Raw genomic sequence first — 25,148 nt, 5'->3', positions numbered from 1 at the left:
TCTCATTCTGATGGCACCCATTCACTGCAGAGGAACTGTTGGTGAGCAACAAATCAAATCTGAAGACTGAGGAAACGATGCTAAAAAATCAGCTTCGAAATCACAGGAATAAATTTCATTTTAAAATATATTCAAATAGAAAGCAGTTATTTTAAACTGTAAAAATATTTCATAATTTTACTGTTTTTGCTGTATTTTGGATCAAATAAATGCAGGCTTTAAAGGCTAAAAACATTAAAAATCTTACTGTTCAAAAACTTTTGACTGGCGCACTTGGTTATCGTAAATAAAAGTCTCTTCAACCCTAATTCAACCTTCAGTGAAGCAATAATGTAAAACAATAAGCTGCTGTTTTGCTATCATCTGATACGCCGCTAGAATGTGTCTGACAGTGATCGAGGCTGCGTATGTGGCAAATCAAGCTCCTCGTGCCAGCTTTCCTCGCAGTGTCAAAATAACATCCCTATGGTATTTCCCTACCGTTCTGTCCAAACATCATCAGTCACTGCTCAGAACACAACCACAGGCTTTTTGTGCTAAACACACACACACGACTCTGCCAAGGCAAACACACACATCTAAAAGTTATCTTGACGACCACCTCCTTGTGTCTGTGCTGCAGTATTTCTTAATCGTCTCTTGAATGCAGGACATAACACTTCTGTCTGTCTCTCCTTATAAGGCTTCTCATATTCACTAATAATGTTGCGTTCATTGCCAAGGACTAAATGTCCGTATGTAATTTGTCCCACAAAGCTTGTGCTGCTGACATGAATGATTCATCAAATCATGCACATTGTTGAGAAGTGTGCTGCTTACTAAATAGTCAGGTTTAATAGGGGCCATTTCTAAGATCTTAGTACTTAGATAAAATACTAATATGACACAGTGTCCTATTCAGAAATATTCTGAAATACAAGATTCTAAAAGATACTTCAAAAAAGGATGTAAAAAAAAAAATGTTGAATAAAAGATTCCAAAAGATTTATCAAAAAATGTTAAAACATTCTAAAGAAAAAAAAAACATTCTAAATATTACAATATTTTGAAACATTCAATAAAGATGCAACATTGAAATTTTCTAAAAGATTCTACATTCAAATATATTAAAACATTCTAAAAAAAAATACAAAAAATATCCTAAAATGTTTTACAATAAAATATTCCACAATAAACATTCTAAAAATCTATTAAAATGTAAAATATTATACATTCAAATAATTTAAAACATTCTAAAAAAAGAAAGAAAATCTACAATAAAATATTCTAAATATATATATATATAGATTCAAAAATAAAATATTCTAAAATAATATAAAATTCTACAATAAAATATGTCAATATTCTACAATAAACAGTTTTAAAATATTCTACAATAAACTATTCTATAAAAAGTAAAATATTTACTAAAATATAAGATCCTAAAATATTCTAAAATAAAATATTCTGCATAAGAATATTCTAAAAGATTATATTAAAATATTTAAAGAAAATATTTAAAATTTTTAAAAAGAATCAAAACACTATACAATAAAATATATATTTTTTTTAATTCTACAGTAAACACTTTTAAAATATTCTACAATAAACTATACTAAAAAATCTATTAAAATATAAGACTACATTAAAAAATACTAAAATATTTTAAAATAAAAGACTGCATAAAATATTCTAAAGAATTACACGTTAAAATATTTTAAAACATTTTACGATAAAATATTTTAAAATATTCTACAATAAACTATACTAAAAATATATATTGAAATATAAAAGATTCAGCGTTAAAAGATCCTAAAATATTCTAAAATAAAAGATTCTGCAAATATTATTAAAGATTCTACATGAAAATATTTTAAGACTTTCTAAAATAAGAATAAAAAACATTCTATAATCAAATACTTTTAAAAATTCTACAATAAACAGTTTTAAAATATTCTACACAGAACTATACTAAAAATATATTAAAAATATAAAACTCTACATTAAAAAAATGCAAAATAATTTTAAATAAAAGATTCTGCATTATAAAAAAAGAATAAGAAACATTCTACATTAAACAGTTTTAAAATATTCTACAAGAAACTATTTTAAAAAATCTTTAAAAAAATCCAATATAAAAAGATTCTACATTTTTAAAAATGCCTAAAATAATTTAAAATAAAAGATTCTGCATCAAAATATTTCAGAAATTCTAAAAACAAACAAACATTCTACAATAAACCGATCTAAAATATTCTACAAACTATTAAAAACAATCTATTAAAATATAAAAGATTCTACAATTAAAAAAATCCTGAAATATTCTAAAATGAAAGATTCTGCATGAAATTATTCTGAAAGATTCTACATTCAAATATTTTAAAACATTCTAAAAAGATTCAAAAACATTTTACAACAAAACGTTTTAAACGATTCTACTGTAAAAGATTGTATATTAAAATATTATAAAAGATTCTACATGAAAACATTCTAAACCATTCTAAGGTAAAAGACTGTAAAATAAAATGAAAATAAACCCATTATATGACAAGGCTTTATCTGTAGGCCTGGAATGGCACTGGGCAAAATCTAAAGGCTGTTTCCATTGCTCTTGTTCCCACATGATCAGATTTGTGGCATCCTGCTGATTTTGCTCCCCTTTTACACCAATTAACAGCCCGTTCTCCGCCGGCCCGTCCGTCACAATGCCAGATTAAGAGGTTAAAAGTCAGCCAGGAGGTGAAGGCAGGGGAGGGGGTGAAGGGCCATAAACAGGACGGAGAGACAGGCGTAGTCAAACAGTGGCGGCCCAACAGAGTTGACAGGGCAGAAAAAGCAACACTTGTGAAAGAACGCAAGAGACTCATCTCTAAATGCATGCATATCAGATAGAAGCTTTAAAACAGGAGCTTTCAGGATCTTCCAGGTGGCTTCAGTGATCTTAAATCAATCCTCGGGCTTCAAAGAACCGCGGAGCAGTGCTGACCGAGCAGCCCGACTCAGCCGTCACCACTGCCAAACCAAACCGAAAAAGACCTTGATGGATGGAGCCAAATGATGCGTTCTGAAGAGCCACATCAAGCTTTGCTATAAGTACACACACATGCGACGGTTTAAGCCTCTCGGCTGTAACTCAAACCTCGGAAAACCGAAAAACACCGGCATTTGTCAAACCCTCCCGGTCTGCGACGAATATGGCAAAAATCAGAAAAATGCCGGGTTTTGTCCACCAAACTATTTCCCCTCAGAGAGCTGAGAACGGTGGGGGTGGGGGGGGGGGAGCACATCCGCGCGAGCCGCCGCAAATTGCCGCATTTTCGCCAGGCAGTAAAAAAAGAAAATGACTTTAATCTAAGGCTGTAATTACCTCCTGACTGAACTGTAATTAGGAAATGAGCCTTGAACCGAAGACGCAGCAGCAGCTCCAGCGACCGCGGCCCTGAACCCTACGCCAGGTCAAAGACGCTATTAATGGCTAATGAGCATTCAGATGAACATTAACTTACTTGGCTTCGGCCACAAACAGATAAGTGCAGAATAAGTGTTAGTTCTGCTCTTGTTTAAATGTTTAGACTCGCTGTTTGTTTTGAGCCTGAGGGTCAGCGGCCGGCGTCAAGACGTGGAATGTGTCGACGAACACAGATACAGCTAGTTTATACGGCTGGGCTACCTATAGCGCATGTGGATGGTGGGCCGTATCTCTGACGCGCGTCCCGTCATGCAGCGCTTTCTCTAGAGCTATTTCAGTAGAGGTCAACGGCACTCGTATCTGCTTACGGGGAACAGGGCTGCTCTGGGTCTGCGTGGGTTTGCAAAATTGTGACCCTGTAGGAGTTTCATTCATGTTATATGATAACAATTACAAAAAGTATATTGTGCAGTTATAATATTTGGAAAAAAGTAGCATTGTAGTAGCATGTTTTTTTGTTTTTGGTCCATGCTGGTATATGAACATCATCAAGTATCATCCCAGATTTTAAATACACGCAATTTAAAGTATTTAAATACATTTAAAACATTAAATAAAGTATTAGATGGTAGATTGTTAACATGTGCATTTATCTAAATAATTAATTCAATGTTATTTTCTATATTTTTGTCTCTCTCTGCAGCTAGTTATTTTTAGACACATAATTAAATACTTTATGTATTTTATGCATTATATTTCATGATTTTATGATATTCACAGTTTTAATGATTTAAATAGACAAAATAAAAAAAATCCTTTATAAAATATATATATATATATAAAATATATAATATATATAAAAATAATAATGCATAAAATACATAAATCATATATATATATATATATATATATATATATATATATACACACACACACACACACACACATACTTATATTCTATATTATATTATATTCAGTTTGAATTATTTAAATAAATAATTAATTATTAAATTAATATTAAATAAATAAAAATTAGATTATATTAATATTTAAATGTATCTAAATTATATATATATAGAGAGAGAGAGAGAGAGAATTTTAATATATAAATATTTTATTTTATAAAATATATATTTTAAGTATTAATATATATATATTTATTAGTCATTTTTAGACACAAATAAATACTTAATATATTATACTTAATGACATATGACATTATATTATATTCAGTTTTATTTATTTAAATAAACAATTAATTATTACATTTATATTAAATAAATACAATTATATGGACATTTAAATGTATGTATATACACACACACACACACACACACACACACACACACACACACACACACACACACACACACACACACACACACACACACACACACACACACACACACACACACACACATATATATATAATATTTTTAAATATGTATTTTATGTATTAGTATATTACATTATTAGTAGTATTAATATTTAGACACAATTAAATACTTTATTTATTCAATGCATTATATTTCATGACATTATACAGCATTTTATTATATTCAGTTTGAATTATTAAAATAAATAGACAATATTAAATAAATTACTTTTTATATTAACATTTAAATGTATCTAAATGATCTATATATATATATATATAATATTAATAATAGTAAATAGAAATGTTATATATGTTATAATAGAAATCTATATATATATAAATTAAATTAAATACATCAATACAATTTTTTTTTATTTGTTTAAATATAGTAGTCAACATTTGATCAAAACCTTTCATCTAAGTTGTCAAAAACAACCAAAGCAATACCCATTCTTGTCTTAGGACAACTTTGATTAACTTTTTTAATCAAAGTTGAAGTGCTGACTAATGTAGTTTGAGTCAATTGTTTCCACACAGTAAGATTACAGATTTGGTCTTGATATATTTCAAATGTTATAACACTATGCAATATAACATGAATGTTTGAATTTGTACTGCAGACTCTTGTCAAATCTGAGTGCACTTTGAGGTGAAAATGTCAAGATCTTCTCTCAAACTCACACAATGTGAGGGTCTTTACGTCAGGAGAAAAATTGAAGGAGCAGGAGACCATAAATCCTGTAGTCTCCATTTACTCTCATTGCTGTCTGTGAGAAGTAAAAAAAAACCCTGAGATATTAAACAGACTCCAACAGGATTAGCATCTGTAAACATAAGTTGTTTACGTCTGCAATTTGGCCATTTTCGTCAGCGAATCGCTACAGAATTGTCCAAAACTCAAAGCGGCCGCTTCTCAGTACAAACTGCGGTGAGTCTTTACCAAATGCAGTGGCAGCATATGACCTAGTTAAAGTGATGAAGAGTGAGTGTGCCTGACGCGTGGAGTGTATTTTGGTGTCGAGTCAGACACACTTTGTGCAAATATCCAGTTTCAGGTGTTGCAGAAGTGCAAAGGCACGTCAGCGAGTCAGATTTAATACTCGAGGTGCTGAATCACCCGGACACGCGCTACTAAAAAAACAAGTTTGTCCGTTAATAATCATCAAATAACAATCCTGCTGAAAATACCACAGTGAATCACTGCTCTTAAATAGCCTCTGATGAGCTGCATCAAACTCCAGACTCAAATTATACAATTGTGTGTGTTTCAAAAACCATAAAATGGTGTTAAATTACTACAGAAATTAAGGCAGAGAATGATTTCACAACAAATGCTGTGCTGGTATGATGATAACCAGTATGATATTTTCGTATACACCATAATACTGATTGATTACCATATGACTTTTTCTCAGAATTGTGAGTTTATATCTCACAGTAGTGACTTTCTCAAAATAGCAAGTTTATATCTCACAAAAGTGACTTTTCTCAGAATTGCGAGTTTGTATCTCGCAATTGTGACTTTTTCTCAGAATTGCAAGTTTATATCTCACAATAGTGACTTTCTTTCTCAGAATTGCAAGTTTATATCTCACTAGAGTTGGGGTACTCGGACTTGTACTCGGACTCGAGTCCGGTCTCGAGTACAATTTTTAGCGGACTCGGACTTGTCACGGACTCGGATGCATTTTGACTCGGACTTGACTCGGACTTGAGCTTTTCGGACTCGGGAATTATTGCCGAGTCCAGCCGAGTCCAGGGACAGTTGATGGAAATTTTACTGACTCGATGCATTATTACGAAAGTGACATTCAGTATTATTGGCATGTGTTTTAAAGTCTTGCCGGTACTTGAAAGCCTGCCTCTCAGTCAGCGCACAATGCTGAATTAAACTCTTTCTCTATTGCTACACACTTACACGAAAGGTAATGTCAAAATGCATCGTCTTGGAGAGCATTCATGTAAATGCTATCGGTTTTGTGTTGAGTTAGAAATACAGATGTGTCAAAATATATGATCTGTGCGTCCGGTCTTAAAGCGACAGCAGTGTAAACCTGCCACAGACTGCGTCATAATCAAACAACAAAATAAAAATAGAAAATCACTCACTGCTCTTGATTGAAGCAGTTTAGCAATTTTAATAAGAATCATCTATATTTATTATATACGGTGAAGATTGTAGAGAGTTTTATTTTTACATTTATTACTTCATTAAATGTTTGTAGTACACTATTTCTGTGGTATACTTTACTATATAGATCAATCTGAAAAACGTATAAAACTATTTCATTTGTATTTTGATTATTATATTTATTTATGCTTTTGCTTGTAATTAATTATTAGACTGTTTATTTTCCTTCAGTAAGCTTGAGAATGTTTTACTTACTTACTTGGGTGTGCATTATTTTCTAATAATTCAATGGCCCGTTGTCAATAGACCAATTTGGAGTAGACGTTACAGTTATGTCAGTAAAAAAATACTATTTAAACCTATAACATTTTACATTTACCTATTTTATCACAGAATTCAGAATTTTTTTATGTCGTTTATATGTTGTATTTAAGACTTTAGAACTCAATTTAACGCAGCAATAGCAAGTTTGTCAGTTCTGAGGGAAAAAATAAACTCATGACTTTAGCTGAGAGGAAAAGGGAGAATGTATTTTCTTATCAGAATTGTGAGATATAATCTCGAAATTGAGAAAATAAAGTCAGAATTTTATTCTTTTATTCCATGACTTCCATGACATTAACCCTCACAGCCTCATTTTCATCTAAGAAAAATATGTCACTAGCTGTCCATCTCTTCACCTACCCCTCCCTTTATCACAGATTCATTCTTTTACTCGTAGGTACAGTCCTGTCCTTCCCTTATAATTCCCACATTGTCCTTCCCACATTCTAAAAGCTGTTTCACTCTGAAATATGTCATAATATCAAGTCAGTCATAACTTCTGTTACATGACTTTAAGTTTGCTGAGCAGGACACTAATGAGATGGTGTGAAATAAAAAAATCAAAATGGCAATATGCAACAGAGGTTTCCTTTTGTTACATTTAAATTGTCATTGCCTTATTGTAGTTGTACAAATTAAAACAAGGTTAAGATACTGACAAACAGTAGTTTTTAGTTGGACTCGGTCGGACTCGACTCGGACTCGACCCATTTGGACTCGGACTTGAGTCCGACTCGCCCCATTTTGGACTCGGACTTGACTCGGACTCGACTGGTTAAAGACTCGGACTCGACTCGGACTCGACTTACGTGGACTCGACCCAACACTATATCTCACAGTAGTAACTTTTTCTCAAAATAGCTAGTTTATATCTCACAATAGTGACTTTTTCTCAGAATTGTGAGTTTAAGTTACAATAGTGACTTTCTTAGAATTGCAAGTTTATATCTCACAAAAGTGACTTTTCTCAGAATTGCGAGTTTGTATCTCGCAATTGTGACTTTTTCTCAGAATTGCAAGTTTATAAGTTACAATAGTGACTTTCTCAGAATTGCAAGTTTATATCTCACAGTAGTGACTTTTTCTCAAAATAGCAAGTTTATATCTCACAATAGTGACTTTCTTTCTCAGAATTGCAAGTTTATCTCACAATAGTGACCTTTCTTCTCAGAATTGTGAGTTTGTATCTCGCAATTATGACTTTTTTCTCAGAATTGCGAGTTTTTAAGTTACAATAGTGACTTTCTCAGAATTGCAAGTTTATATCTCACAGTAGTGACTTTTTCTCAAAATAGCTAGTTTATAAGTCACAGTAGTGACTTTTTTTCTCAGAATTGCGAGTTTTTAAGTTACAATAGTGACTTTATGTCTCAGAATTGCAAGTTTATATCTCACAGTAGTGACTTTTTCTCAAAATAGCAAGTTTATATCTCACAATAGTGACTTTCTTTCTCAGAATTGCAAGTTTATCTCACAATAGTGACCTTTCTTCTCAGAATTGTGAGTTTGTATCTCGCAATTATGACTTTTTTCTCAGAATTGCGAGTTTTTAAGTTACAATAGTGACTTTCTTTCTCAGAATTGCAAGTTTATATCTCACAATAGTGACTTACTTTCTCAGAATTGCAAGTTTATATCTCACAATAGTGACTTACTTTCTCAAAATAGCAAGTTTATATCTCACAATAGTGACTTACTTTCTCAGAATTGCAAGTTTATATCTCACATTAGTGACTTTTTCTCAGAATTCCATGTTTATAAGTTACAATAGTGACTTTTCCTCAGAATTGTGAGTTTATATCTCACAATAGTGACTTTCTTTCTCAGAATTGCAAGTTTATATCTCACAGTAGTAACTTTTTCTCAAAATAGCAAGTTTATATCTCACAATAGTGACTTTTTCTCAGAATTGTGAGTTTAAGTTACAATAGTGACTTTCTTAGAATTGCAAGTTTATATCTCACAATAGTGACTTTCTCAAAATTGCAAGTTTATAAGTCACAGTAGTGACTTTCTTTCTCAGAATTGCAAGTTTATCTCACAATAGTGACCTTTCTTCTCAGAATTGTGAGTTTGTATCTCGCAATTATGACTTTTTTCTCAGAATTGCGAGTTTTTAAGTTACAATAGTGACTTTCTTTCTCAGAATTGCAAGTTTATATCTCACAATAGTGACTTACTTTCTCAGAATTGCAAGTTTATATCTCACAATAGTGACTTACTTTCTCAAAATAGCAAGTTTATATCTCACAATAGTGACTTACTTTCTCAGAATTGCAAGTTTATATCTCACATTAGTGACTTTTTCTCAGAATTCCATGTTTATAAGTTACAATAGTGACTTTTCCTCAGAATTGTGAGTTTATATCTCACAATAGTGACTTTCTTTCTCAGAATTGCAAGTTTATATCTCACAGTAGTAACTTTTTCTCAAAATAGCTAGATTATATCTCACAATAGTGACTTTTTCTCAGAATTGTGAGTTTAAGTTACAATAGTGACTTTCTTAGAATTGCAAGTTTATAAGTCACAGTAGTGACTTTCTTTCTCAAAATTGCACATAGAAAACACTTATATTGAACTGTAATAATATTTCACAATTTTTGCTCTTTTTACTGTATTTTTTGATCCAACCCCAAACAGTAGTGTATAATAAAATGTAAAATAATGTTATTTAAAAGGTAAAAAATAATCTAAATTCTATATTTTAAATTATTTAACATTTAAAATTCAAAGTGACTTTTTTTGGAATAACAATACATGCATTATGAGGATATAACTGGATGTCTTTATTAGATTTATCTCACTTCTGAGGTCCATTTCCTAACCAAAGTCTAGTTAAGTGAATCCAAACACAGAGCGATAACAAAACAGAAGCAACTGAATATGAAGACAAAAACAACTGACAGAAACAAAATGAATACGCATACTTTAACACGTCTGAATCGATACTGCAAGACATGCACTGCGAGTGAAGCCGTCAGCCTGCATTCCTGCACTAAGTGTGTGTGTGTGTAAGAGAGAGATAAACATGCTGGACAGCCTGCAACGCTTCACTCGACTGCATTCATCACCTCTAGAATCTGTACCACTAAAGACAGCCTGCTTTCTTTCCATTGCAAACACTGTACTGGTGTTGCCTGGCAGAAGTTTTCCTATATGACACTCTATTACCTAAAATTGTTTCAACACCAATTTTTTTCAGTGCATGACAAAAACTAACTAAAAATGTTGTTTTTCATCAGTTTTATTCTCAACAAGGCAAAAATTGTTGATCAGTGTGAAAACCGATCACCCAGAAAAGTTTGCACTAAAGGCATAGTTCACCCAAAAATAACAATTCTGTCATTATTTACTGACCCTTATGTTTTTACAAACCTGAATGAGTTTCTTTCTTCTGCTGAAGTCAAAGACATTTTGAAGAATGCTGCTAACCAAACAGTTGCTGGTTTCCATTGACTTCCATTATATTTTTTGTCCAAGCTATGGAAAATATCTTCTTTTGTGTTCAGCAGATGAAAAAAACTCACGAGGGTGAGTAAATAATGACAGAAGTTTCATTTTAGGTGTTTTCATGTCACATTCGCTGTCAAGTTATAGCACCACTCATACAAAACCAACGTCACATTAAACGTATCATATGTATGTTCCTACGTTTGCTTTTTGACCCACTCAGTGGACATTTCTGTTGGAAACTACAGTGATATGTACTTACTTATACGTATTTCGCGTCTCACAAAAAAGTTCCCTCAGGTATGGCTGAAAAATGTGTTTTAAAAGCATTTTGATAACGTTTTTCTTCTTGTTTATGCAAACAATAGGGAAAACATTAAGGGAACGTCCATTTGATCATTTTCCAAACATTTTTGTTTCTTTTGAATGTACTCTTGGTCTGAAACAAGCAGTTAGAAACGTTTCAAAAATGTTAGACAAATGCCAAACTAAAACACTTCAGAAAAAATAACATTCTATTAACAGCGTATAAACAACGTTTGAAATTTTGAATGAACGTTTGAACGAAATGAACATTCTATTAACTTTACAGGAAGAATGTTTGTTCATAACGTTCTCTTTCATGTCTTATTGTGCTTTAACTGTCAAATACACACAAGTCAGGGGGTGAAAACTTTTAAACCGAATGAAGATGTGTACATTTTTCTTATTTTGCCTTAATATCATTTTTTTTCCATTTAATACTGCCCTTCAGAGGCTACAGAAGACAAAATAAGTTAAATTTACCCTGATCTTCAAATGTTTTATTCTCCACAAGGCAATAATTGTGGATCAGTGTGAAAACCGATTACTCAGAAAGTTTCTTTCTTCTGTTGAACTCAAAAAAAGGCATTTTGAAGAATGCTGCTAACCAAACAGTTGCTGGTTCCCATTGACTTCCATTATATTTTTTGTCCAAGCTATGGATAATATCTTCTTTTGTGTACAGAAGACGAAACAAACTCGTAAGCCCTCAATTTCAGGCTGAACTGTCCCTTTAAGGTTAAGGGTCTGTTTAAATCTAGTAAACGGCGCTAACAAAGCAAGGGAGGTGATCGTCCATCTGTGGGACGCAAACATGCAGACAGGCCTGTGCGTGCGCCCACCCTCTCCTCCCCCCATAAAGGCGCTTCCTGAAGCATTCCAGCCCCGACCTACAGTCGGACAAACAGCTGCGTGACGCTTACTGAACCTTTGGCCTTCTCTTACTCTTACAGAGCCTGCACTGAGAGAAAGAGACTACAAGGAGAGACACAAGACAGCGTCCCATCACACACCCCGGTGAGTCTGACATCTACCTGTCTTGACTGAATGCAAATGACACGTTTTGGAACTTGAACACAATCTAAGGAGCCAGAATTTAAAGAGATGCATAAACGATCTGGCGCGAGCCGCTTCCAAAACCACACATTTGGCTAGAGTCATAGCGAAAAACCACAAAACATCCCGTCTCAATAAAACCCCCTCTGAAATCAGATCGAGAGCTTAATGAAAAGTCGTCTAGTGAGTAAATGTGTGTTTGTGTGCGTAAGCTACGCAAGCATGAGGTCAACGGTTGAACCCGCGATGCTGAGGTTCAGTTCCAAGTCTAATCAAACACACCTGAACCAGCCAATCAGGGTCTTTGAGTTCAGTGGAAAATTACAGCGTGCACATTTTAAATTTGCAAAGGTGCTAATAGTACATACTTGAAATGATGTATTTAAAAAAATAAACACTGCAAATATGGTTAGGAAAAAATTACAAGTATACAAAAATGCTACTTGATCTCATGACAAAAACATAACTGTGGGAACTTCTGCAGTTTCCAACAGAAATTAACACTAGAGGTGGTAAAACAGTGAGTGCTTGTAATCATTTTTGTTCACAGTTATGATTACAGCTCTATAGGTTTAGTTTTCCAGATGTAACAAGCTTGTAACAAGTTGGACTTGATAATTTGTCCATTTGGTCATTTTCCAAACATTATTGTTTTTTGACAAATGTCAAACTAAAACACTTCAGAAAAAAACAAACATTCTAATAACGGCGTATAAATAACGTTCGAACTTTTAAACGAACGTTTGAATGAAATGAACATTCTATTAACTTTGCAGGAAGAATGTTTGTTCATAACGTTCTCTTTCATGTCTTATTGTGCTTTAACTGTCAAATACACAAAAGCCAGGGGGTGAAAACTTTTGAACAGAATGGAGATGTATACAGTTTTCTTATTTTTTTTTTTTCATTTAGTACTGCCCTTCAGAGGCTAAGAAGATACTTACATGTTTCCCAGAAGTCAAAATAAGTTAAACTTACCCTGATCTTCAAATCAAGGGGATGTAAATTTTTGAACGGGCTAATTTTTATACTATAAAAAATATTATTTTCTCTTGTGGACTATATGTAAACGTCTTTTACGTGAAACATCTTATTCAGGTCAGTACTAAAAACAACAACAACATGCATTTTGTATGATCCCTCTTTTTTTGATATAACATTTTGCAGATTCTGAAAGGGGGATGTAAACTTTTGACCTCAACTGTATGTCCACTTTTTAGCCAATGTTAGAGAAACAATTGAATTAATATTCTTTTAGCGTCACTTGGGATAAAAAAGTTGCCAAATGTAAACGTGAAAAGAAAAAAGAAAAAAATCCAGGAGCAGAATTGACTGGCAATGCTTGAACCTTCTGGATCACTGTGCACCAGAGCTGTTAATAGTGAAAGCTGGCTATAATCGCCCCTCTCTGCCTTCAGCTGCGGTTGTGTTTGTATAAAGGCGAGTGAGCGTCTAGTCAAGCATACAAGCGAGTGCAGAAAAGGCATTTCACAGTCTGGTCGAGCATGTAGCAGCAGTCAAGCCTTGAGCGCTTTTAGGTGTAGGGGGTTCTTGTACCGCCTGAGGTGGGACGAGGGCTTATAAAACACAAATAACTCCCTTTACCCTGTCATGGCCTGTCCTAAAAGCCTGGCACAGGCCTCAGGTCACTTACTACTTTATGACCTCTGTTCCCTCTTGACCTGGATTCAACAACAACAACAAAAAAAGAGTTGCATTGCACTGTATATCACTAAATTCCAGCAAACATTTGTTTAATTCACTTCCAGAACAAACATTTAAAGATAATGTACTCACCCTCTTGTCATCCATTGATGTTCATGTCTTTCTTTCTTCAGTCGTAAAGAAATAATTTTTTTTTGAGGAAAACATTTCAGGATTTCTCTCTATGTAATGGACTTCAATGGTGTCCGCGAATTTGAACTTCCAAAATGCAGCTTCAAAGGGCTGTAAAAGATCCCAGCTGAGGAAGAAGGGTCTCATCTAGCGAAACGATCGATTATTTTGTAAAAAAAAATTCACAATTTATATACTTTTTAACCACAAACGCTCATCTTGGTTGCATGAACTGTGTGTATTCCTGTTTATGACAGTTAGGGTATGTTGAAAAACTCCCATCTTAATTTCTTCTCCAACTTCAAAATTGCCCTACATCTCTGTTTTGCCTTTTTATTTGTTCTGGGCATTTGACCGTCTTTGCATGTTCACTTTGTAAACACTGGGTCTGTACTTCTGCAGCGATGTAGTGCGAATTTTGAAGTTGGAGTAGAAAATGTGATGTTTTTTTTACATACCCTAACTGTGTTGACCTGGAATACACAAAGTTGACACAGAGCTAGATCAAGACGAGCATTTGTGGTTAAAAAGTATATAAATTGTCTTTTTTTTTTTTTTTTTTTGAAAATAACCCATCATTTCGCTACACCTTCTTGTCTGGGATCATTCAGAGCCCTTTGAAGCTGCATTTAAACTGCATTTTGGGTGTTCAAACCATAGAAGTCCACTATATGGAGATAAATCCTGAAATGTTTTTCTCGAAAAACTATTTCTTTACGACTGAAGAAAGAAAGAAATGAATATGTCTTAATGTCTTAAGGACATTAAGATGCCCACATCAAAAGAGAGAAAGAAAAAGCACATTAAATGTAAGTAGTGTGTCTACTTTTAAGGTTTAAAATAAGTTTTTAGAGACTAAAATGTCATGATTTGGTTGAAATAATGTTACATTGTCATTCAGTGTAACACAATATTTATGTAAAAACAGGCTTATTCTTGTGCGTAGATAAGGGAGCATAGTCAGTTTTATTGTGTTTTTAAATGAGTAAAAACTCACAAATGGGAAAAACCTAGAATAGTGGCAAATTTGAAAAAAGTATGAATTAAAAAAATGTAAAATTTGTCTTTTAATATGTCAAAAATGGATTTTTGTTGTAAATATGTCTGACAAGATTGTTACACTGAATGACATTTTAGTGGGTGTCTTTTGTAAATTAAGGAAAAATGTTTTTCGTCTTTGACCGATGGACATCTCGGATGACACAGGGATGAGTACATTATCTGTTATCTCCTTTAAGTAAAAAACTAAATTTAAAATGTATAAAATAAATATTTTATATTACGCTACATGCAGTGGTGGATGTGCAAACACAAATATTCCTGCAACTAAAGGAATTCTGTCTCAAGTGGCTTTGAAATTCCTCTCTTTCTGGAAGGAGCATCTGTGTCAACAAGACGTCTTTCCCTCTCGGCTGCCGTTTAGCATAAAGCTGAAGCTGCGTTACTCGATACTCGGGTACATTGTAACATCCTGCTCGTATTTGTTTTACACCAAGCTTGCAAGTGTTCTTCTACATATCCAGTTCCCCCTGTGTACACGCAGTGGTGTGTTCGTGTTTGGATAAGTGGCTCAAAAGTTTGCCTTGATGCATTATTGCCGTTTGCGCAAGAGTCGAGCAAAGGTGTTCAATTAGATCAGACTTGTGGCACAATGCTAAGATTTACCTAGCCTAAAAACACACAACGGAGTCATGCACGTGAACACACACCCTTCATATACGCTCGGATGTTTACACTGTCATAGTGCCACAGTGACGTGTGACGGATACAGAACATGTGCTTTCCATATATTAACCCACAAACGGCAAATGCTGAAATGGAGCGAGAGGCCGCTTGTGCACGATAAGGGCTGAACGTTGTGTGCTGATGGATGGGTGAGCATGAAGAGGCTCATGGGATTGGTCCAATTGAATGTTTAAAGCAGGGCTGAATGTTTATGGAGCACTTGGACAGCGTGTCTGAGGATACTGGGGAAGAAGAGAGCACTTTTTTCCCTTTGCAGCTTTATGCTTTATGGCTCACACTGCAGAAAAATGATTTTCGTACTCATATTTTACTGAAGCACAAGAGAAAACTAATTATTCACTTGAGAGGCAAAATTACGTAAGATAGTTTTCTCTGGAAAAAATTTCAGTATTAAGTGACTTTATGGTTAAAACAACAACAAATATCCGTTTTGCTTATTTGTGTACATAAGTAATAATAAAATTAATAGATATTATATATATATATATAATTTTTTTAAATAAAATATCTATTCATTTTGTTTTATATCTAAAAAATTATAAATAATAAATATATACATACATAAAATTTATATATATTCAAACACACATGCAAATGTATATAAATTATTACATAATTAAAATTTAATAAAAAAATATTTTTAAGCACATATATATATATGTGACCCTGGACGACAAAACCAGTCATAAGGTTAAATTTGACAAAACTGAGATTTATACATCATATGAAAGCTCAATAAATAAGCTTTCTATTGATGTATGGTTTGTTAGGATAGGACAATATTTGGCCGAGATACATACATCTATTTGAAATCAGAAATCTGAGGATGCAAAAAAATCAAAAAGACTGAGAAAATCACCTTTAAAGTTGTCCAAATTAGGTTCTTAACAATGCATATTACAAATCAAAAATTACATTTTGATAGGTTTACAGTAGGAATTTTACAAAAAATTTTCATGGAACATGAACTTTACTTAATTTCTTAATGATTTTTGGCATAAAAGAAAAATCAAAAATTTTGACCCATGCAATGTATCTTTGGCTATTGCTACAAATAAACCCCAGCGACTTAAGACTGGTTTTGTGGTCCAGGGTCACACACACACACACACACACACACACACACACACACACACATATATATATATACATACATATATATATATATATATATATATATATATATATATATATATATATATACATACATATATATATATATGTGTGTGTTATTAACAAAATATCTATTCATTTTAATTTATATATATAAATGCAAATGTTATTTTCACTATAATAATAATATTAATTAAATGAATAATAATAAAATACAAAAACACAATTATATATATATATATATATATATATATATATATATATATATATATATACACACACATATGCAAACGTGTTTATGTATATATAGTTTTTTAAGCACATGCAATTATATATATATTCAAAGTTTTATATGTAATAAAATATCTATTCATTTAAATCATTTATATATATAAATAAAAACAACAGCAAATGTTATTTTCACTATAATAATAAATAATTTTAATTAAATGAATAAAAATAAAATCTACAAAAAACAATATTTATAAGTTACACTTAAAATATTGATCTAAAAATTATGTATTAGTATATTTATACTATAGACATATATTAGTAGATAAGGTCAACAAGTAGGATCATTTCACCCACAAATACAGTCATTTTCATTACTGTAACATGAAAAAAGTGATTGCTATACAACATTCAAATTATTTATACATAATGGTAGAAGTTATTGTAATGTCTCTAATGTATTAAAAAAAACACTGCAAACGAGATAAAACATATCAGCCAATGGTGTAAGAAATGTAAACGCTTTCGTTTGACATTACCAGCTGATTTTTTTTTTTTTAGTGAGTATAAACTCAAAATCTTCAGACATTTCATTCTGCATCTCAAGTAAATGTATCTTCATGTAAGAATGTCCAGCTATTTGTATTGCAAAACAAAGATACTACGATAGAAAGCATTTTTTGTCATTCCATGAGTGTATTTCAGAATACCTGAGCGCTAGAAAGTGTTACAGGCGGCAACATGTTGACAGGCCCGATGTTCTCGCATGGATGGCAACCACAGTCCGTAGCTGGTGGCGCATCTATCTCCCACGTCTCAGCTGTCTGTGGGGTCCCGTGTGCAAACAATGCGAACTATTGTAACCCATAAGGCAACAGACGGATCCGCAAGGTGTGTTTATCTTTTCCTCAAGTATAAGACATTCATGTGTGTGTGTGTGTGTGTGTGTGTGTGTTCTGGAAAACAGCCGCAGGGCAACCAAACTCGAAAAATCACCAACGGAAAAGAGACAAGTTACATGAGCAGGTTATCGGTGGGCAAACATCACAGTTGGCTGGAATGAGGAAAAATGCAGCCTTCCAGATGCTGTCAGCAGTAACACATAAAGACATTCCTAGACAATTACATGTCGTGATGAGCTCTTGGCTTTCAACAGACCAGTCAACGCTCATGTGATGTGGCCAACGTGCTTGCGATGAGTATCTGGTCTTTTATATATGCTACATGTAGCGTTGCTGTCACATAATGTCACCCCTATGTGCAACGCAGATAATGTGCTAATTATCACTCTGATAGAAGAGCTCTCAGTGTGATGAGAGATTCAGATGCTCATGCATGCACAAATACCATACATTCTTACCAGCTGCACTAACAATAAGTATGTTTGCATGTGTAAACAAGCACGCATGACATTCACCACTAAGAATGTCAAGTGTTCACCTGATGGTGACTTTTTCGATGTCCGTCGCAAGCAGAGTTACGGACGAAGAGGTGAAGGCTCTGTTTTATTTGTCTGTTTGCAACCCACAGAAGCTGGAAGTGCATGAGCCGCAATTTGCTTAAGCGATCGCTATCAAAAAAAAAAAAAAAAAACAATGGATAAATAGGAAGCGCGTGCGATCGTTTGTTTGTCAGAACAGGTAGAGTCACTTCAAACGAATGTTTGGAGTTGCAAGCGAGTCACGGAGGTTCGGAGGAATTTAACACATGGGTTACATAAGTTTATTCTCCGTTGGCTCTCTGTATTAAAGCCATCACAGCTGTGGATGTTAGCGAGAACAGCATTTCTACTTCCTCTCTGGTCCCCGGTGCTGGCCGGCCTCACACACATTAACGCTTTAAGACCTCAAGACTGTAACACCACTTAAGGGGAGACACTGCAGGCAAAAACACTGTGTTTCATGAACCTGTCAAGTTTGAGATTTTGGGCTTTTTGGTGTTTCATCAAGTGTTTTTCAGACTAGTGGAAAGAAAACACCCGGAAGACACTGTTAAGTGTTTCTTTTATAGCACTTTATCTATTTGTGTCAATAGATTTCAATTACAATACATATTTTTAAAGGCTGTTTTCTTAAAATAAGTTTTTTTTTTCTAGACTGAGCCATAAATCTCCACTTAAGTAGCACTTACGAACACCAAACTTTACATTTTTATTTCTGTCTATATTCTTTTTTTACAGAGGGATTTGTTCATATATAATTTGCTTGATTTTATACATGGTAAAAAACACATCGTTTCCTTTCTGTTCTAAGCTTTTTCTGAATTATTGAGTGACAAAATGAGATACCCAAAATCCTGCAAAAACATTTGACAAAGAAAATGTTCTAGTGAAAAAGATTCTACACGAATTTTGAAACTGACCAGTGTTTAGATTTTTGTACTGGAAATGTATGCAAATTAGCGCATATTTCATTAAATAATGCCTCATTTGCATATTTAGACCTAACAGTTGTAATAAATTTTTTTTTGCAATTATCAATGTTATCAATTAACTGGGTAAATAAGGTGATAACTATTAGTGATTTTTTTTTTACCCTATTCACCTGCAGTGTCTCGCCTTAAAGGTACAGTTCAGCCACAAATCAACGTTCTGTGATCATTTACTCACACTCATGTTGTTTCATGTTGTTGGATGACTTTCTTTCTTAGGTGGAACACAAAGAAGATATTTTGACCCCAAATATATTCTTTTATGTTTCACAGAGGAATGAAGGACATTGGAGTAAATGACGACAAAAAGTTCATCTCTTTAAGGGCATTTGAACAGTTCAAGATAGTTACCTTGCACTGCCTCCTAGTCATATTGGCGCTTTAAGAAACTGTTCAGTCCTTTAAGAAAGAAAAAAGACATTGCTGGCCAACTTTACTAAGCTAGCTATGTGCACTTCAAAGGCGGCAGAGATCACCGGTGTGTTCTTGTGTAACCTGAGTAAACCTGAAAGGACGTGTGTTTACCTGTCATTGAGTGACTTGTGACCTTTACAGACCTGTGAAACAAACCTGAAGCCCACTCAAATGATCTTAAATCTGATTGCAACCATGCAAGTTATGAAAACCACAAAAATGTTTTGGTAAATCATAATTATGACATTGAAAGATGAAATTATGAGATACTATGAGATACTCTTATAATTTAGACTGTCATTATATTTAGACTCGTAATTATGACTTTTTATATCATAATTTCAAGTTTTTGCAATAATTTCAACTTTTTATCTTATTATGATGACTTTTTATATCATAATTTAAACATTTTTAATCTAACAATTTCAACTGATGTTAAAATTGAGTTTATCATAATTTAAACATCTCAATTTCAACTGTCACAGTTATGACTTCTTATCATAAGCTCATTTTTGTAATGTTTTTCTTATAATCATGAAGTTTTATCTCTTAATTGAGTTTATCATAATCTAGACTTATCTCAATGTCAAATTTTTGTCAATTGATTTTTTATCTTAATCTCATTTTTGTCAAGTTTTAATCTTAACTGAGTTTGTCATAATTTAGACTTCTTATAATTTCAACTTTTTTGTCACAATTATGGTTTCTTATCTCAATCTCATGTTTTTCACTCACAATTATGACTTTTTAAAAATGTATAATTATGACGCAAGTTGCGATTGTGATAGTCATTATGACAAAAAGCTAAAATATTGAGGGTCTAAACGATGGCAAACTTAATTATGAGATAAAAGTCATAATTATGAAAGTTGAAATTGAGATTAAAAGTTATAATTATGACTTTTTATCTCAACTGAGTCTGTCATAATTTAGACTTTCTCTCATAATTATGGCTTTTTCTCGTAATTTATTTTTTGTCATAATAATGATTTTTTAATCTCACTTTTTTAACTTTTTATGCCATAATTATGACTTTTTATCTCAATTGAGTTTGTCATAATTTAGACTTTTTCTCATAATTATGACTTATCTCATAATTTATTTTTTATGCCATAATAATGACTTTTTATCTCATCTTTTAAAATTTTTATGCCATAATTATGCCTTTTTATCTCAATTGAGTTTGTCATAATTTAGACTTTCTCTCATAATTTCTTTTTTTAGTCATAATGACTTTATCTTTTTAAACTTTTTATGCCATAATTATGACTTTTTATCTCAATTGAGTTTGTCATAATTTAGACTTTCTCTCATAATTTCTTTTTTTATGCCATAATTATGACTTTTTATCACATTTTTTTTACTTTTTATGCCATAATTATGACTTTTTATCTCAACTGAGTTTGTCATAATTTAGGCATTTTCTCATAATTATGACTTATCTCATAATTTATTTTTTTGTTATAATAATGACTTTTTATCTCATCTTTTAAACTTTTTATGCCATAATAATGACTTTTTATCTCAATTGAGTTTGTAATAATTTAGACTTTTTTTTCATAATTATGACTTATCTCATAATTTATTTTTTATCTCACTTTTTCTATCTCACTTTTTATCCCATAATTATGACTTTTATCTCAGTTGAGTTTGTCATAATTTAGACTTTATCTCATAATTAATTTTTTTTGTCATAATAATGACTTTATCTTACTTTTTGAGCTTTTTATCCCATAATTATGACTTTTTATCTCACTTTTTAAACTTTTTATGCCATAATAATGACTTTCTATTTCATAATTATGATTTACCTTTTTTTTTTCAATGAGGCAAAAATGGTCTTCCATACATTCCACACACAGTAACTTCTTAGAAAGCTAATTCTACTGAACAATCTCTGCGCTCAATGGAGGTGCGCTGACAGCAGGGCTTTGAGATCTCTGATCAATCAGTGCTGATGGAGGACATCAGGGCCAGCATGCACCAAGCCCCACACAAACGTCAAATATCAAGAGTGCATGCTTGCTAGAAGCCTGACATCTGGCCTCAGCGGCAGACGCAATGTTAATTCCTCAGAGCGAGTGCTTGTAAACCCATTTCCTTTTGGACCGCTCACTCTAAAGTGCACAACAGACATCTGCAGTCTGTCGGGGCGTCTGCGCAGGCACACGTCTGGAGCGTTGGGTTTCAGCGCAGCCCCGAGGGTGACAACAGCCTGAAAGCACCTGCCTGCGTTCGGGATCGTAACACAAACCTGCGAGTACCTGCAGCGAAACATCTCTCTGATGTTGGAGGCATTGCAAACAAAAGGAGCTGATGAGATCCGGTTGCAGCCAAAACACAGTGCAGACATGCCTCCTGCGGCCCGCAGACGAGCAGCTAATTGAATGGCGAACACTGTCGACTCTTTGTTTCGCAGATGAGTGTGTCAGGCTGAGGTTGTGGGCAAAGATGGTTATCAGCACCACCATATTAGATCTGGGGGATCGTTTTCAATGCATTCACTATGACTGAAGCTGAATAAGACGTTGAGGGGTTATGCAACAATTGCAAACTCTTATGAAAATGTAGAATTAATTCTTTATGGTCCCTGTCCTTGTTATAGCGAGCCTGGATTTTAGAGGAATGTTCATTCAAACTAATGCATTTATTACATTTAAGAATATATCATTAATATGATTTTATTTTTATTTTTTTAATTATGCACTATTTATTATTTTAATATATGTGACTAAGTATAATTTTAATAAATGACAATTACATATTAAAAATGTATATATAATATATATTTTATAACTAAATGTAATTGTAATAAATTACAGTTCTATTTTTTTATTTAAATACATTTATTACATTTATGAATATTTAATTTTGTAACATATAATATTTTATTTGTTATTAGATCATACTTTTATCTAAATAAAATATATATTTACATATTTATTAAATGTAAATCTGGCTAAAATGTCACTAAATGTAATTGTAATAAATGACAGTTATATTTAAAAAAATGTTTTAAATAAAGTTATTACGTTTATGAATATTTAATGTTGTAACATTTAAACAGGAATATTGAATTTTGTAGAATTTAAAAATATTAAAAATTATATTCATGCATTTAAATATTTGTGACAAAATATAATTTTGGCTAATTTGGTGACATTAAATTTGGCTAATATGGCACTAAATATAATTGTATTAAATGACAATGTAAATATATTTATTAAATGTATGAATATTTATTTTTGTAAAATTTAAAACTGTTGAATATTATATTTGATATTATATCATACTTTGTTTGAATGTGACTAAATATACTTAAATTAACATTTTTATGTTTTTATTAAACAGAAATATTATTTTTTAGAATTTAAAAATATTAGAAAATTATATTCATTATTCGGTCTTACTGTATTTAAATACAAAATATAATTTGGGCTAATTTGTCTACTATATCACAAAATATAATTGTACTAAATATAATTGCAATACATTTAAATTTAAAATTTAAATATATTTATTAAATGTATGAATATTTATTTTTGTAATATTTAAAATGGTTTAATATTGTATTTGTTATTAGATCATCCTTCATGTGACTAAATATCATTAGAATAAATTAAAATCATATTGTATTATGTATTAATCAAACATAGGAATATAATTTTTGTAGAACTTAATATTTTAAAGTATATTCATTATTAAGCCTTACTGTATTTAAAAATTACAAAATATAATTTTAATAAATTAAATGTACCTGTTTAATTTGATAACATTTTAAATTATTTTATATTATATGCATTATTCGCTCGTACCGTATTTTAATATTTATGACTAATTAAAAAAAAGATTTGTTTAAAATATATTTATTAAAATAAGAATATGTTCATTTATCAGTTAAAAAATACAATATTTATAGTTTCCAGATTTTCATCACGTATGGACTTTGTTCTGTCACAGCTAAATATATTATTTTCAGCTTTCTAAAGCCATATCATAAAATGAATACAGCGAATAAGTCATATGCACTAGTTTTATGATGATTTATGGTATAATTGTCATTTTACGGGAAACAGTAAACACTTGAGAAAACATCTAGCTCCACAAAAAAAGAAAGTCATATGGCAAAGTCAACTATGTCTTTAACTTTAATCACAATGTCGAAAAAGAGCTTTTTTATTCAATCTGCTCCATTCAGACAGGACTGTCTTTTATGTTTACCACAGAAAGTAACAGCAATGAAATGCTCTTATCCAGGTCACGGCTGTAAATCCTCAACCCAAAGAAAGCTTTCTCCAACTAATGGTAGCCACGCTTCACAAAAACAGGGACGAGAGAGGAGCAGATCGCAGGCGTTTGTATGGACGTCTCTTCTGGTGAAAACAAAACCGTTCTAGTCATCATTCAGAGCGTTACCTTCAGCTTTGATGTGTGTTTTCTTGATGTGGTCAGATGAATATATCAGACTGAGTGTTTAACCCAGTGAACTTGAACTGAAGTCTTCTTTGTCCTATTTAAAACACAATACACTCCTCTCCACTGAATTACTACTGTACATACTCCTCAACAAAAGAGAAAAACACACACAACATCAGGTTTGGCAGGTAGAGTCACATTACATAACACTGAAACTCTTCTCGTAAATTGTAGCTGTTAAATTGGCATGTGTAAACTGACATGCTTCTGAATAAAGATGGTAATTTCCTGCTGTCATGAGTCAGTGTTTGATGGCAGTACTGGTGCATTGTGGGTTAATGAATCAACCTGAAGTCTCTGTTGCTGTAAGAAGAGCTCAATGGCTGTGAATAACAAAAATATCTTTTCAGCAGCTGATGTGGGAGTCTTGTTCAATAATCTACGGTGAAATTAAACACTGTCAGGGTCCAAAATTAACGTAACAACTGAGAGCCTCAAATCTAAATTATATATATATATATATATAAAATGTAAAAAAAATTATATTATGTAGCAAATCTAAAACAACTGTAACTGTAATAATGTAATAATTTTACTACAAATGATAATAAAAATCTAGATATTTAATATAAATTGTATTTACTTTTTTCATTAATGTAGTTGTCTTTAACTTTTTTTTTAGAATGAAATATTAATATATACACTTAAATTGCAGTGTGGGTAAAATATATATTTAAACATTTATAGTTGAAAAAAAAAATATAAAAAAACTAATTTAAGTTATACTAATATACACAGTAAGTTATACTATTTTTAATAATAATAATAATAATAATAATAATAATAATAAATATATATATATATATATATATATATATATATATTAGATTACTATATAATATATATATACACACACACAAACAAAAATA

The 25,148-nt window shown here is 32.0% G+C and overlaps 2 protein-coding genes across 2 annotated transcripts in view; one reads left to right on the top strand and one right to left on the bottom strand.

Moving 5' to 3' along the window:
* The window catches only part of LOC141343916 (mitochondrial import inner membrane translocase subunit tim16), a 257,053-nt gene that overhangs the window by 175,590 nt on the left and 56,315 nt on the right, over positions 1-25,148 (bottom strand). The window lies entirely within an intron of this gene.
* Positions 1-25,148, top strand: part of vasnb (vasorin b) — a 40,161-nt gene that overhangs the window by 3,221 nt on the left and 11,792 nt on the right. The window contains exon 2 of the mRNA XM_073848582.1: positions 11,931-11,994. The gene's annotated coding sequence lies outside the window, so the exon portion shown is untranslated. The remainder of the gene's footprint in view (positions 1-11,930; positions 11,995-25,148) is intronic.

Source organism: Garra rufa, chromosome 1 (genome assembly GCF_049309525.1).
Source record: "Garra rufa chromosome 1, GarRuf1.0, whole genome shotgun sequence".
Classification (NCBI taxonomy): Eukaryota; Metazoa; Chordata; class Actinopteri; order Cypriniformes; family Cyprinidae; genus Garra; species Garra rufa.
The sequence above is the reverse complement of the archived record's forward strand: the minus strand, read 5'-3'. Positions and strand labels throughout refer to the sequence as shown.